This window comes from Sceloporus occidentalis, unplaced genomic scaffold, assembly GCF_023333645.1.
Source record: "Sceloporus occidentalis isolate IW3139 unplaced genomic scaffold, rSceOcc1.0.p SCAF_21, whole genome shotgun sequence".
Taxonomy (NCBI): Eukaryota; Metazoa; Chordata; class Lepidosauria; order Squamata; family Phrynosomatidae; genus Sceloporus; species Sceloporus occidentalis.
Window position 1 is genome coordinate 9,093,674 of NW_028317001.1, and position 5,684 is coordinate 9,099,357.

Genomic DNA, 5,684 nt, shown 5'->3' on the forward strand with positions numbered 1-5,684 from the left:
TCCTCCTCGGAGCACCGGAAGCAGAGCCCCCTCCCTCCCACTTCCGCCAGGCAACGATTTCGGCACAAAGGAGGAGGAAAGGGGCGGGGCCAGAGCCCTAAAGAGGCCCCACTTCCGCCCGGCCCTAAAATGGCGTCCAGCCATAGAGAGGACTCTCAGAAGACTCTGAGGGAAAGGCGCCCGCAAAAGCCCCGCCCAGAAATTGGGCTCCAAAACCAGATTAGAGAGAGAGAGAGAGAGAGAGAGAGAGAGATGATTTAGAAAGATCTCTATCTACATTTAGGTTTATAAAAGTACTTACACACACACACAAAGTCTGCCTCTATACAGTACTTTATACATTTTATTCTTTGCTTAGTCTATATATATATGAATGTAAACACAAACTCTGCCTCTGTGCTGTATATAATTTATTCTCGAATCATAGACTCCTAGAGTTGGAAGAGGCCCCAAGAAGGGCCCTGATCCAGTCCAACCCTTTTATTCTGCCATGCAGGAACTCTCCATCAAAGCAGCCCCATTGACAGATGAACATCCAGCCTCCGCTTAAAGACAGCCTCCAAAGAAGGAGACTATTACACTTCAAGGCAATGTCTTCCACTGTGGAACAGCCCTTACTCTCAGGAAGTTCCTCCTAGAGTTTCAGAGGGACTCTCTTTTCCTGGAGCTTGCCATCCACCAACACATGAGCTGGACCTTGACATTTGCACCCGGATCTCTCGAAGGTCTCTCCGCTCATCATTATGTTGGTGGTCACCTTCACTGTCCGCTTGTTGTGGCCAGACTTCTCTGGGGCCATGGCGGTCCATGTGGGGGGCTCTGTTGCCACTGACAGCAACCCAGGGTTCTAGAGCCACTAGGAGCCAGCCTGGAGCCACGGCCCATGAGGATGACCAGAGGAAAGACCAGCTGTAAAGGCCACTTGGAGAGCCAGTCCTCTGGGGATGGAGGCGGGCAGGCTGCCAAATGGAAGACCATCTCTTGAGCTCCAAGGGGCCACTTTTTGGCCACAATACAAAGGCAGGAGGGGGGAATGGTCACTGTGCCCAGAAGACCCAGGGACCACATTGGGTAGCTTGAGGGGAAGGAAGAGGAGGGGGAGTGGCCTTGGACCTTGGCCTAACAGATGACTTTATGTATTCCTGCACGGCAGACGAAGTGGATGGACTGGATGGCCCTTGGGGTTCCCTTCCATCTCTGGGACTCTATGAATTCCTTCAGGGCAGAAGAAGGGGTTGGACTGGTTGGCTCTTGGGCTTCCCTTCTATCTCTAGGACTCTATGAATTCCTGCATGGCAGAAGAAGGGACTGGACTGGATGGCCCTTGGGGTTCCCTTCCATCTCTAGGACTCTATGTACTGCTGTATGGCAGAAGAAGGGGCTGGACTGGATGGCCCTTGGGGTTCCCTTCCATCTCTAGGACTCTATGTACTGCTGTATGGCAGAAGAAGGGAATGGACTGGATGGCCCTTGGGGTTCCCTTCCATCTCTAGGACTCTATGTACTGCTGTATGGCAGAAGAAGGGGATGGACTGGATGGCCCTTGGGGTTCCCTTCCATCTCTAGGACTCTATGTACTGCTGTATGGCAGAAGAAGGGGGTGGACTGGATGGCCCTTGGGGTTCCCTTCCATCTCTAGGACTCTATGTACTGCTGTATGGCAGAAGAAGGGGATGGACTGGATGGCCCTTGTGGCTCCCTTCCATCTCTAGGACTCTATGTATTCCTGCATGGCAGAAGAAAGGGATTGACTGGATCACCCTTGGGGTTCCCTTCCATCTCTAGAACTCCATGTATTCCTGTACGGTAGAAGAAGGAGATGGACTGGATGGCCCTTGGGGATCCCTTCCATCTCTAGGACTCTATGTATTCCTGCATGGCAGAAGAAGGGGATGGACTGGATGGCCCTTAGGGATCCCTTCCATCTCTAGGACTCTGTGTATTCCTGCATGGCAGAAGAAGGGGCTGGACTGGATGGCCCTTGGGGATCCCTTCTATCTCTAGGACTCTATGTATTCCTGCATGGCAGAAGAAGGGAATGGACTGGATGGCCCTTGGGGTTCCCTTCCATCTCTAGGACTCTATGTATTCTTGCATGGCAGAAGAAGGGGCTGGATTGGATGGTCCTTGGGGGTCCCTTCCATCTCTCGGACTCTATGAATTCCTCCATGGCAGAAGAAGGGGAGGGACTGGATGGTCCTTGGGGGTGTCTTCCATCTCTATGTATTCCTGCATGGCAGAAGAAGGGGCTGGACTAGATGGCCCTTGGGGATCCCTTCCATCTCTAGGACTACGTATTCCTGCATGGCAGAAGGACTGGATGGCCCTTGTGGCTCCCTTCCATCTCTGGGACTCTCTGTATTCCTCCATGGCAGAAGAAGGGGCTGGACTGGATGGCCCTTGGGGATCCCTTCCATCTCTAGGACTCTATGCATTCCTGTATGGCAGAAGAAGGGGATGGACTGGATCGCCTTTGGGGTTCCCTTCCATCTCTAGGACTCTGTGTATTCTTGCATGGCAGAAGGAGGGGCTGGACTGGATGGCCTTTGGGGGTCTCTTCCATCTCTAGGACTCTATGTACTGCTGTATGGCAGAAGAGGGGCTGGACTGGATGGCCCTTGGGGTTCCCTTCCATCTCTAGGACTCTATGTATTCTTGCATGGCAGAAGAAGGGGCTGGACTGGATGGCCCTTGGGGGTCTCTTCCATCTCTAGGACTCTATGTACTGCTGTATGGCAGAAGAGGGGCTGGATTGGATGGCCTTTGGGGTTCCCTTCCATCTCTAGGACTCTATGTATTCCTGTATGGCAGAAGAGGGGCTGGACTGGATGGCCCTTGGGGTTCCCTTCCATCTCTAGGACTCTATGTATTCCTGTATGGCAGAAGAAGGGGATGGACTGGATGGCCTTTGGGGTACCCTTCCATCTCTAGGACCCTGTGTATTCCTGCATGGCAGAAGAAGGGGCTGGACTGGATGGCCCTTGGGGTTCCTTTCCATCTCTAGGACCCTGTGTATTCCTGCATGGCAGAAGAAGGGGAAGGACTGGATGGCCCTTGGGGTTCCCTTCCATCTCTAGGACTCTATCTATTCCTGCATGGTAGAAGAAGGGGATGGACTGGATGGCCTTTGGGGTTCACTTCTATCTCTAGGACTGTATGTATTCCTGCATGGCAGAAGAAGGGGAAGGACTGGGTGGCCCTTGGGGATCCCTTCTATCTCTAGGACTCTTTTGTATTCCTCCAGGGGAGAAGAATGGATGTCCCTTGGGGATCACTTCCAAATTATCTACAGGCAAGCTTTTGCATTATTATTGTAATTATTCGCCCTTTCTCCAAACTGGGACACGGCGGCTTACAAGATTAAAACAATACAGTTAAAAGCACAGAAAAGTGCTACATCAAAAACAGAATTAAATTATTACAATATTAAAACAGATTGCATATCAAGAATAAAATACAGTTAAAAAGATAATCGTGTTTAAAATGTGGTCAAAAAAGTACAACACCCAGCCCACCGCTTTAACTGCTATGGCTCGATGCTATGGAATCCTGGGATTTGTAGTTTGTTGTGGCACCAGAGCTCTCTGAGAGAAAAGGGGAAATGTCTCACAGAACTACAGAATTCCATAGCATTGAGCCATGGCCATTAGAGTGGTGTCAAACTGCATTAATTCTGCAGTGCGGATACAGCCTTTGACTAGTAAGCAGCGAAGGGCATAGAGGTGAAAGAGAAAACATTGCCCTGAGGCAAGGATGTATTTTTGACATGGTACTTCTTTTATTTCATTTTTAAATAGTTATCCAGATTATTTACCTTCATAGTTTCTGATGACCAAACCAAAGTAGGCTTCTTCATTTATCTCTTGGTTGGTAGCCCTGGACAGTGGGATTTCTTTATATTTAAACATGGGGTCAAGAATGGCAACCAGGTGCTGGACTAGAAAACCCTTGGATCAGGCCTAGGAGGAAAGTTATTCTTGACTTTAATGTCCATCATGTTCGTATGTCACATGCAGCTATTGTTTACATTGGCCAAGGACTCCATCTTGAGCCAAAGATCTTGGCCAAAGATTGGTCATTTGAACTGTGAATTTTCCTGCTGATGACCAAGCAAACCACTCTTCGTTTTGCTCATTTCTGCCTTTTGGGGTAGCTTTATCTTTATTACGGTCATAGATCGGCACACATTTGGAACTATGGGAAAGTACAGACAGATTGCTGCCATGGTGGACATGATCCATGTCAAAATACTAATTTCCCAGAAAGCAAAATTTGGAAACTATGAGATGCCTAACACTACAAGAGCCACCCGGCCCAACACTCTGCCATGGAGGAATACATAATTGAAGCGCTCCAGATAGATGGCCATTGAGCCTCTGTTTGATAACGTCCAAAGAAGGAGACTCCACCACTCTCCACTGCTGAATAACTTTTACTATCAGGAAACTCTTCCTAATGTTTAGCAATATCTCTTGCTATTGTTGCAGAAAGCAGTCCTGAGAAGACCAACGGTGTTTATGGGCCAGAACGTTGCAAGGTACAAGAGCCTGTTTACTTTGCTGCCCAACAGAGTTGGGATTGCACTAGGGCTGTTTGCTTGTACCCTGTCATCTGAGTTTCAGGTTTTGATCTTCATCATTTTAAAATGTTATTGTACACTACCTTGAGAAGGCTTACCCTAAAACAGGCCTTGGGGACTGCAGTGGGTCCAGGAGTCGATTTTCTGCCTCTGAGAACCTCACAGGCCCAAAAATGTCAAAGGACAAAAACAACAGGAATGGAAATGGCCAGAAATCCACAGACACTTATGCAAAACAGGATTTTCTAAATTTACATAGCACACGGGTGTAGGTTGCAACCTATTTCACCTGCAGATTGCTGCTCCTTACCAGAGAAGCAAGTCAACATAAGGTAGGGTTGCCATAATGGAGGACCTCCAAACCGGGACAAATGTAGGACCAGGTTTGAAAATGTAGGACTTTTTTTTTAATTTCCTGGCTAGGAAATTAAAAAAAAAGTCCTACATTTTCAAACCCTGTCCTCCTCCTCCCGGCTTCGGAGGACACCTAGGCTCTCTCCCAAGCTGGGAGGAGGAATAGGGGCCGCTTGGAATCGCGCCGCGGTTCCAGTGGCCTCTTCCTCCTCCCGGCTTCGGAGGACGCCTAGGCCGGCTCCCAGACCGGGAAGGGCGCGGGGGGCACTTGGAATCGCGGCGATTGCCGCGGTTCGAAGCAGCCTCCTCCTCCTCCTGGTCTGCGAGGGAGCCTAGGCCTGCTCCCAGGCCAGGTAGGGGCGCGGGGAAGCTTGGCATCGCGGCGATCGCCACGGTGCCAGGCTTCCTCCTCCTCCTCCCGGCCTGGGAGAGAGCCTAGGCCTGCTCCCAGGCCAGGAAGGGGCGCGGGGAAGCTTGGCATCGTGGCGATCGCCGCGGTGCCAGGATTCCTCCTCCTCCTCCCGGCCTGGGAGAGAGCCTAGGCCTGCTCCCAGGCCAGGAAGGGGCGCGGGGAAGCTTGGCATCGCGGCGATCGCCGCGGTGCCAGGCTTCCTCTTCCTCCTCCTGGCCTGGGAGAGAGCCTAGGCCTGCTCCCAGGCCAGGAAGGGGCGCAGGGAAGCTTGGCATCGCGGCGATCGCCGCGGTGCCAGGCTTCCTCCTCCTCCTCCCGGCCTGGGAGAGAGCCTAGGCC